This window comes from Typha angustifolia, chromosome 11 (assembly GCF_048772165.1).
Source record: "Typha angustifolia cultivar Huaian chromosome 11, ASM4877216v1, whole genome shotgun sequence".
NCBI lineage: Eukaryota > Viridiplantae > Streptophyta > Magnoliopsida > Poales > Typhaceae > Typha > Typha angustifolia.
In genome coordinates this window covers 7,421,848-7,433,509 of record NC_133249.1, presented here as the reverse complement: position 1 = coordinate 7,433,509, position 11,662 = coordinate 7,421,848, and positions in this window count along the sequence as shown.

The window sequence follows — 11,662 nt, the reverse complement described above, 5'->3', positions numbered from 1 at the left end:
TTGCGAACCTGATGTAGGCGTTCACAAGAGCGCTCGAACACAACCCCTCCTGCGTTCGAACGTGACCTACATAAATTTTATTTTAATAAAAATAAAAACTAATGCAATAAGAAAAGATCCTAACCAAGTATATCAAGAAACTTCGAGAGTTTCGATTAGTGGAAAAAAGGAGCTAGAGCACCACAGAGTTTAGAGGAGTGCCTTATCAAACTGCAGCGACACATATGTGTCAGCAGCTCCATTGAGGACAATAGGTTCAAGATTGCCTCCACGGCCACAACTAGAGGTGAGAGGACTTCCCCAAAATATCATGAGGAGACTTACCCTAACCCAAGTTGAAGAAAGAAGACTTAAAGGGCTATGTTTTTATTCTGATGAGCAATTCACTCTCGGGCATAAATGTGCCCAACCAGTGGCCATGGTGATGGTGTTGGATGAAGCAGAGGATGTGGAGGAAGAGGAAATGGTGGGAGATGAACTAGACGACTTCGCGGAAGACCAAGAAGCATTGGAGAGCAGTGAGGAGGTCCATGCCGAGATATCCATGCATGCCTACACTGTTATTAATGCGCGTATGACGCTTCGGGTCGATGGCACCGTGAAGAATCAAACAGTGAGGATCCTCATCGACACTAGGAGCACCCACAACTTCATGGATGAGCGGTTGGTCAAGAAGATAGGAAGGGCTATAGATGCTGCCTTTGGATTCGATGTAGCTCTGGGATACGCATGATGCTTCGGGCGAATGGCGTATGCCGAGGAATTCTTTTGAAGATTCAAGGCAATTCCTTCACCTTGATCTTCACCACTTGGCTTTAGGAGGGGCTGACATTGTATTGGGGACTCAATGAATGAAAAGTTTAGGCCCGATAACCTTTGACTTCTTAAAAATATGGATGGACTTCAAACGAAGTGGCAAGCGAGTGTAGTTAGAAGGAATTCAACCGCGGCTTGGAGCTCAATTTCAACCGATGGTGAGATTGCTAAAGGCCGGATTCCATGGACTTCTAATGTAATTGTTAGGTTTTTTAATTGTTGGCAATTGTGTATAAAATATTCTAAGTGTATTTTTTACATGTATATGAGCTTTACATAAGTCTAGAAAATCTCTGGTTTGAAGAATTGCAAAATTATTGGAGCAAAGTTGATGAGATCAAGTCATGCCATTCGAACGCACCAACGAAGTTTGAAAATATTGGACTTTCATGAGTACGAATAAGACTCGGATTTGGCTCTATCTTGAAGATTATATATAAGGATTATGAAACCCTATCTCTAGGGTGGTCGAAGAAGCATTATTGAAGGAGACTTCTTGTGGCTACATTGGTTCTTCCACGAATAAGGTTCTACTCATCTACAAGAATTTAATCTTTCGTCTTAAGGGCTATCTAGACGAAAGATCAATCTTGAGGGCTACTGAGATTGGACTTCAATCACGAGAAGCAGTGAATCGTGAGTTCTAGCGAGCAAGACTGAGAGGAACAAAGTCGTTTTGGATCGACGGGTTGTTTTGTGAGTCAGTCTTGTAACTGCTAATATTCTAGTGATTGGTTTTGATCCGAGTTTGGATCCGTGATTTTTTTTCCCGTTTGGGTTTTTCACGTTAAAATCTTGGCATTCATCTCTACTTTCGTTTTTAATATTTCTTCTGACTTTTACTTAAGCGAACGAATAATATCATTGCCTAAAGGTTAAATACATACGTGTGTCTAGGGGTTTTTTCAATTGGTATCAGAGCAGGTTCTCTCACCCTTTGAGAGAGATCAGATAGGCATGAATTTTCATAGAGATAGATCCTCATCTATTAGACCTCTTATTCTAGATGGATCAAATTATGAATATTGGAAAGCTAGGATGAGAGCTTATTTGAAATCTATAGATAAGCGAGTATGGATGGTCATTGTGAACGGTTGGAGTCCACCAATGTACATGGTGAATGATGAGTTTTTTGAGAAACCGATTAAGTCATGGGATAAGACAGATTATGAAAAAGTTGGCTGGAATAGCAAAGCAATAAATGCAATTTTTAGTTGTGTTTCCTCGGAAGAATTTAGAAGAATTTCTACTTGTGAGATACCAAATGAAGCCTGGACGATATTAGAAACAACTCATGAATGAACTATGGCTATATGACTTATTTCACTTGAATCTATTTTGATTTTCTAGAAGTGCATCTCCAAAAAGATTTCTGATTTTTTCTTAGACTTTTTACTTTAAAAAAAGGGGGGGTTTCAATGTTTTCTACATCAACGGCTGCAGAGCGATAGAAATATAATTTTGGCACTCTACCTGTTATATATGAACGGCTCGTGGTTATTTCTGATTTTTCTGAATTGGGGGTTCGAACACAGATTTTTGCGTTTGAACGTGATAAGATGGATTTCGTTTAGGGTCTTCATGGTTTCTAGAATTTTTGGATTTCTTGTTATTTTTTTGTATGCTTTGGGCATATATTGAATCTTGCAACTTTTTCCTTCTCTAGAATGCCTAACAAAGCTACAGTTACTAAGCAACCAAGGCCACCTTCATCACCTACCTCGACTCTATGTTGACGATTCTTCATCGTTAGTTCCTTCCGAGTTCCTAGTCTTTGGCATTTGTGTCAAAAAGGGGGAGAGTGTGTAGTGTGTGGTGTGTGGTTAGTTTAGACGTGAGTTTAAAGTTTAGGAGTTTACTGGTGTAGGGGGAGTGTTGGCATAAGGGGAGTTTTTTAGAGTTTACTGTTTTATGTTTACTGCATAATAACTTTGCTTAAGTACTTTTGAACTTATGCTTACTTGATAACTTGTGTTTGGATTGTTATTCATTTCAAGTTATTTTCACTTGATCTTGGATTGGTATATTTTTATTATTTGCACGGATTGAAGTGCGAAATCTTCTAGACTTGTTGAATGCTCATTTTGAATTCTTTGTAATATCTTGTAAACTAGATGTTTTGTCACAAATTGCCAAAAGGGGAGATTGTTAGGTTTTTTAATTATTGGCAATTGTGTACAAAATATTCTAAGTGTATTTTTTACATGTATTATGAGCTTTACATAAGTCTAGAAAATCTCTGGTTTGAAGAATTGCAAAATTATTGGAGCAAAGTTGATGAGATCAAGTCATGCCATTCGAACGCACCAACGAAGTTTGAAAATATTGGACTTTTATGAGTACGGATAAGACTCAGATTTGGCTCTATCTTGAAGATCATATATAAGGATTATGAAACCCTATCTCTCGGGTGGTCGAAGAAGCATTATTGAAGGAGACTTCTTGTGGCTACATTGGTTCTTCAACGAATAAGGTTCTACTCATCTACAAGAATTTAATCTTTCGTCTTAAGGGCTATCTAGACGAAAGATCAATCTCGAGGGCTACTGAGATTGGACTTCAATCACGAGAAGCAGTGAATCGTGGATTCTAGCGAGCAAGACTGAGAGGAACAAAGTCGTTTTTAATCCGAGCAAGACTAATATTCTAGTGATTGGTTTTGATCCGAGTTTGGATCCGTGGTTTTTTTCCCGTTTGGGTTTTTCACGTTAAAATCTTGGCGTTCATCTCTACTTTCGTTTTTAATATTTCTTCTGACTTTTACTTAAGCGAACGAACAATATCATTGCCTAAAGGTTAGATACATACGTGTGTCTAGGGGTTTTTTCAGTAATTAATCTAGAGTCAAGTAGACTATACAATGGAAGAAGTACTTGTTGATTTGTCCGCCTTACTAAAGGAACTCAGCGAGGTGTTTGAAGAAGCACGCGCCATGTCGCCGGCTCGACCCCAAGACCACTGCATTGAGATTACTCCCAGAGCAGAACTAGCTAGTTGCAGCCCTATTGATGCCCATTTGTGCAAAAAGAGGAGATCACAAGGCTTTTCAAGGAGATGCTGGACAATGAAATCATCCAATCGAGTCAGAACTCATACTCTTGCCGGTGCTCCTAGCGTAGAAGAAGGATGAAACATGGCAATTTTGTGTGGACTATTGTGTACTTAATGCCATCATGATGAAGGATATGTATCCCATCCCTATTATTGAAGAACTCTTGGATGAGCTCTTGGGGGCATCTTACTTCAACAAGTTAGACTTGTGAGCTGCCTACCATCAAATCTGCGTGAGGCCCGAGGATGTGCACAAGACCGCATTCCGCACACATGACAAGCATTATGAGTTCAAGCTCATGCCTTTTGGACTCACTAATGCCCCCTTCACCTTCCAAGGGTTGGTGAATGACTAGGGTGCTATTAAGGCGGTTTGTGCTTGTCTTCTTCAACTACATCCTTGTGTACAGTCGTTCATGGAGGGAGCATATTGTTCACCTTCGTGAAGTATTGCAGATTTTGAAAGACAATGAGCTGAAGGAATCCAAATATTTATGGGGCCAATCGAGAGTGGAGTATCTCAGCCACATCATTTCAGCGGCAGGAGTGGAAGCCAATCCCTCCAAGGTGCAAAACATCGTGCAACGGTAGATCCGAAAGAAACCGAAAGAATTGCAGGGCTTCTTTGGATTAATAGGCTATTACCGTCGATTTGTTGCCAACTACGACAAGATTGCCACTCCCTTGACATCACTATTGAAGAAGGGGGAGTTTTAGTGGATCAAGGCAACAATGAAGGCCTTTGAAGAATTGAAGAAAGTGATGACCATAGCTTCGGTCTTGGCATTACCCGATTTCACCAAACCTTTTGTGGTGAAATGCTACGTGTTAGGAACTGAAATTGGGGTTGTCCTTATGCAAGAAGGGAGACCGGTGGTGTACAAAAGCAAGGCGTTGTCAGTAAAGAACTAGATGATGTCTCCATATGAGTGAGAGATGCGAGCCATTATCCACACCATCACCAAATGGAGACCATACTTCATCGGTTGGCGATTTGTGGTGCGTATCGACCAATGAAGTCTTTCTTACTTTCTTAGGCAATAGATTTACACTTCGGCACAGTAGTGGTGGTTGAGAAAGTTGTTGGGCTACAACTACGAATTGGTGTACAAGAAAAAAACTAAAAATTGGGTTGCCGATGCACTATCGCGGCAACTTGAACCGGCCGACCTAGCCATGATTTCTATCTTAGACTTTCCTTTCTTTTTAGAGATTAGAGCTGCATGTTTTGGAAGATCTAGAGATGAGGGAACTCATGAAGAAGGTAGAGGAAGAACCATCTAGTTATTCCGGGTTAGAAGCGAAGGATGGTCTACTACTAGTCCAAGGGAGAGTTCGAGTACCGATCAAACCTGAACTACGAGTGACTTTGATTCGCCACTTCCACGACACTCCTATGACGGAGCATGAGGGAACCTTTAGAACCTATAAGAGGTTGACACAAAATTTTGTATAAGTAGGGGTGAGAAAAGAAATGTTGTCCTATGTTCGAGCATGTGAAATCTGTCGACATGCCAAGGCGGACTCGATGAAACCGATGGGGCTGCTGCAACCCCTACCTATTCTAGAGCAAATTTAGGAAGATGTCACAATGGACTTCATTGAAAGACTTCCCTAGGTCAGACGACATACGGTTGTAATGGTGGTGGTCAACCGGTTGATGAAGAGTGCGCTTGTTTTAGCTCTAACGCACCCGTACACTGTATGGAATGCCGAAGTCAATAGTTTCAGATCGTGATCCGATCTTTATGAGTCACTTTTGGCAAGAGTATTTCAAATAGCAAGGTACAGAATTAAAAATGAGCTCGGCATATCATCTGCAAACCGATGGGCAATCCGAAGTCGTTAATTGCTACCTCGAGCAATATTTGCGATGCTTTGTCGAGGAACAACCAAAGAGATGGCTAGCTTACCTACCCTATGTGGAGTACTCAAACAACCTGGCTCATCATACCGCTATTGGGATGACTCCTTTTGAGGCTGTCTATGGGTGGATGCCCCCAACATTGCGATCATATGACTGGCCGAGCGTACCTGATCGTATTGACATAGATAAGGTACTAGTGGAATGGGATGAAGTACTCAAGTGGCTCAAGCTTCATCTAGTAGCGGCATTGAACCGAATGAAGCAAGTGTATGATCGCAAATACTAAGAAAGAAGCTATGATGTTGGCGATTGGGTCTATGTTCGACTCCAACCATTTCGGCAAATCTCGGTACGAACTATTCAGAACCAAAAGTGACACATCATTTCTATGGTCCATTCAAGATCCTAGATAAGGTGGGAGCAGTTGCATATAAGCTGGACCTACTCGAGTCATCCAGAGTTCACCCAGTTTTCCATGTATCCAACTTGAGAGCCCGAGTTGGTCTAGTTGAGCAAGTTGCGGCACAACTACTTGAGCCCAAATTAGAAGGAATTGAGCCAATTTTATAGAAGATCCTAGCACGAAGGAGGGTCAGACGTGAAGGACGAATAGTCACAGAGGTACTAGTAGGCTAGATCGAACGGACACAAGAGCAAGCCACATGGGAACTCGAGGCAACCATGATGGAGTGATATCCTGAATTTGCACTTTAAGGACAAAGTGAGCAGAAGCATGGGGGAATGATGTGATTTGGACCTCATCGGGTCGCCTCAAATATGAATACATCCTATGGGAGTCTACTCTTATTGTGTTTTACTTGTTTCTTTCAGAAAATAAGAATTATGTATATCGTGTTCGAACGCAAGAGGGTCACATTTAGATGCCCCTTGTGAACACCTGCAGGCGTTCGCATCGACAGATAACGTAATTTGTGTGTTCGAATGCATAGACCCCGTTCGAATGCTCGCATGCGAATGCCTGCATACATTCACATCGGTAGAAAACACGAAATCCACATTCGAACGCGCGATCCCATTCGAACGCGATCAATGATAATTCATTGTTTCTAGGGTTATTATTTGTCATTTTTGTCTTGTTTCATTAGCCGCTTAAGGTGTGGATGGCAAAGAAAAATATTATGATAAATGAATATTAAGTTCTATCCTTTTTCTTCCTCTCTACCCTAATCTTCCTTCCCCTACGTTCGAGCCCTAGCAATGCACTATCTCGACGTCTGATATACCTTGCTAGAGTCTTTTCTTATTACATTAGTTATTTATTTTTATTAAAATAAATTTACTACGGCACGTCTGAACGCCTTTGTGAACGCCTGCATTAGTTTGCAAAAATAGAGAACGTAAAATGTACGTTCGAACGCTATCAGGCACGTTTGATCGCTCGCGTGCAAATGCCTGCATCAGTTCGCATCCACAAAGATCATCTTTTATGCATTCAAACGCGGTTGACCCCGTTCGAATGCGATCGATGAGAGTCCACTAGAATTAAGGTTAATAATTATTATTTTGGCTTATTAGCTAGCCCCTATAAAGGTGTGGATGATAACTAAAATTATTATGATGAATGAATACTGGTTCCTATCCTCCTCTATCCTCTCTCTAGTCTCTCTACTCTAATCTTCCTCCTCCCTCTTCACCAACCAGTCACCTCTAACCTCTACCGTTGGTAAAGTCTCATCTATCTTCTAATCTCCCTCGTCTGTCAAGTCCTCCCTCCTCCTAGGGATCTCGACCACTTCTTTCCCTTCATCCTTATCTCTTAAACTACATCAGCTGTTAACCCTCATCTCCATTATCATCCATAATCCTAGCATCTACTCCACCTGTCACCACCACCATCATCCTACTCTAGCATATTTTTGTCCTAGCTGTAGCTCGTATCTGTGAGGGGTATAAATAAAAAAATTAGATTAGGAATTTAAAGATCAATCAAATTTAGTTTCATAATTTTTTGACTATAGAAGAATATTTGGTGAATATTTTCTCTCGGTTGCGTGGACTATTTTCTACAATCAATCTAGATCTTGAAGGGATCATTCCGTAACCTATCATTGGTATTAGAGCCCGGTGAACCTCGAACCTCCATTAATGGTGGAGATAAGAAAGATGACATCAACAAGAAGATTAATAGAGAGCACACCGACAAGGGACGACTTAATCTACGAAAACCCTAACTAAGAGATCGATTACCTTGGGAAGGCCACGGTAGGACCGAGTCAACCAATGCCCATAGGTGTAAACATGAGCCTGATAAATGAACTTAGGGGCATATTCCAAATATTGCTGCATCAAATGGACACAATGTAGAATGATCATAACACCTTGAAAAAATATGTCATGAATTGATCGGCTTCGTCATCTCCTCGACGAATATCGATACCTCAAGGACCAGCAGTGGGCCACATCGAGCCAATACCCCACAGATCCAGATACGACATGTTAATATCAATGATCCTCTTTTACATATTCTTACACATCATTTTCCACCTTCGATATAAAACCCAAAGCCGGCGGTGGTGGAACCTGAGAGACGTGCGGCACTCAAGGATTCAAAGAAGGAGAGCAACAAGCACAACGGTTTAGACCTGAACCAAGGATCTTTCGTGAGCCCGACAATGTTATCTAGGGGACAACCGCATGCTTAGACTTTCCAAAATTTCAAGGAGGTGATCCGACGGATTGGATATTTCAAGTGGAGCAATACTTTGATTGTCAAGGGACAACGGAGGATGTAAAGATACGGATGGTAAGCTTTCACCTCCAAGGAATGGCATTGCATTGGTATCAATCGACTATTCATGGTGGAGGATTTACCGATTGGGCAAACTTTTTTAGGAGGATTACACGTAGATTTGGGATACCGGCATATGAATATTTTGCTGCCACATTAAGCAAGATGGTTCAGAGGACAACCATATTAGAGTATCAAGTAGAATTTGAATGAGTTAGTAGTCATTGCGAGCCACCTTGGCCCAAACCGATATTGATGAGCACATTCATTTCAGGACTGCGGGAGGAGATCTAGGTGGATGTTCATGCTCTCTGTCTTATCACTCTTGAGGAGGCATTTGAGAAGGCCGTGAGAATGAGCAAAAGCACAAGGCTCTTAAGATGGCAGCGAAAATAAGTTATGGAAACCGAAATGGACGGTTTGTGCCTAGAATGTTGACTAGAAATTCTGCAGGTTAAAAAACAACGGCTGCTAGAACTAGAGCACGACCACCCTTGAGACCCTCTTCCGTTGTTAGAGGAGGTATAAGACCCCCTGTTCAAACTCTCACACTTGCCTAAGTGGAGGAGCGAAGAGCGAAGGCCTTTGCTTTCGATGCGATAAATGTTTCACCCTTAGTCATCAGTGTTCCAAACTGATCAGGAGTGTGATGGTCATCGACGGTCTCAAGGGGGACGATAAGGTTATTGGTGATGGAGAGTATTCAAAGGAGGTCAATAGAGGAGGGCACGGAGGAAGATATCCAAGCTAAAATATTGATGCATGCATATTCGAGTACTTCCACGCTGAGGACATTACGGGTGAATGAACTCGTTAGAAAGCATTGTGTGCACATCCTCATCGATTCTGGGAGTACACACAACTTTCTAGATAAGTGGTTAGTGAAGAAGTTAGGCCTGGACACTGAACCGTTCGTGGGGCTTGAGGTTGCTATTAGAGACGGCACGAAGCTTCAAGCAGAGAGCTTATGTCGCCAGGTCGGTGTATGGGATTTGTATCCATTGGTGCTGTGGGGAGCAAAGATTATCCTTGGCACTCAGTGACTGTAGAGTTTGGACCCGTCACATTTGATTTCTGAAGTATGTGGATAAAATTTAAGTAAGGAAACCGAGGTAGTCAATCAAGACATTGAGTAGTAATTGAGGTGTTTCGTTGGAGTGATGCCGAGATAATGGTTGGAGTTCTTACCATGACAGAGTGGTCTTACAACACCGCCCACCATAACATGAAAAACCCCTAGACACACATATGTATCTAACCTCTAGGCAAAGATATTTCTCGTTCGCTTAAGTAAAAGTCGGAAGAAATATTAAAAACGAAATTAGAGATGAACGCCAAGATTTTAACGTGGAAAACCCAAACGGGAAAAAGACCACGGATCCAAACTCGGATCAAAACCAATCACTATGATAGTAGCAGTTACAAGACTGACTCACAAAACAACCCGTCGATCCAAACGACTTTGTTCCTCTCAGTCTTGATCGCTAGAACCCACGATTCACTGCTTCTTGTGATTGAAGTCCAATCTCAGTAGCCCTCGAGATTGATCTTTCGTCTAGATAGCCCTTAAGACGAAAGATTAAGATTTGTAGATGCGAAGGGCCTTGTTTGTTGAAGAACCGATGTAGCCTCCAAAAAGTCTCCTTGAATAATCTTCTTCAACTGCCCTAGGTTAGGGCAACACTATCCTTATATATGATCTCAAAGATAGAGTCAAATCCAAGTCATATTTGTACTCACGAAAATCCAATAAATTGCAAACTTCATAGGTGCGTTCGAACGCAGCCCGAGTGCGTTCGAACGGCCTAACTTAATCTCAGGTGCGTTCGAATGGGCCCAAGTGCGTTTGAACGCGTTTGTGAACGCTGCTCTCGGTCTGTGTGAACGCAGTACCCGCGTTCGAACGCGTTTGTGAACGCGGCTCTCTGTCTGTGTGAACGCAGTGCCCGCGTTCGAACGTGCTTGTGAACACGACTCTCTATCTGTGTGAATGCAGTGCCCGCGTTCGAACGCGCTTGTGAACGCGGCTCTCTGTCTGTGTGAACGCAGTGCCCGCGTTCGAACGTGTTTGTGAACGCGGTGAGAACGCAACGGCTTTTCTCCAATGATCTTGCAATTCTTCACACCAGTGATATTCTAGACTTGTGTAAAGCTCATATACATGAAAAAATACACTTAGAATATTTTGTACAAAATTGCAAACAAATAAAAAACCTAACAATCTCCCCCTTTGGCAATTTGTGACAAATTACACATAGGTTACAAGATATTACAATGACTTCAAACTAAGCAATCAACAAGTCTAGAATTTTTTGCACATCAATCCCTGCAAGGAAACATATACCAATCCAAGATCAAGTGAAAATAACTTGAAATAAAAAAAATCAAAACACAAGTTATCACAAGAGAAAAAATTTAAACAGACAAAGATTAAACACACGTTATCACAATTACTTCAAGTTAAGTTCAAATGCCAACGACACTAAGACAAAGCAAAGTTCAACCATCAAGTAAACTCCACTAAACTCCCCCTATGCCCATACTCCCCCTACACACCTAGACACCTAAACACTAAGACACTCTCCCCCTTTTTGGCGTAAATGCCAAAGACTAGGAACTCGGAGGAAACTGACGATAAAGAATCGTCAACACAGAATCAAGTACAGTTCCCTGACGGACTTGCTCAGTACGTAAATCATTCACCGCTGAATGGAGATCCTGCACTTGAGTACTAAGTTGATCGAACCGATCCGAGTACTGTGGTAACTCCCCCTCAGTGGGAGATGAGTCATCGGCAGAGCTATCATCAGAACTGTCGAGGTGCGATGACCTACCAACGGCGGAAGAGGATGGTTTGAGAGGAGACGACTGGTCGTGAGCTTGACTCTACTTCAGAGTAATCCGATCCAATGGTTTCTGTGAAGTTAGAGAAGGTTCCGAAGCATCCACTCGCACCTCACTCTGAATGCACAAATTTATAAGAAAAATGCCAAATGGTAATCCCTCACGAGGTGCTTCTTTCTATGCAGCTGAGAGAATCGAATCATAGATCACTGCAACTAAGTCAATAGAGACTCCCGATAACATGGCATGAAGAAGAAATGCACGATCCAGACTAATACTGGAATGTCGAGTCTTGGGGGTAACATTGCACAGACAAAAGAGGTGAAGCATGCGAG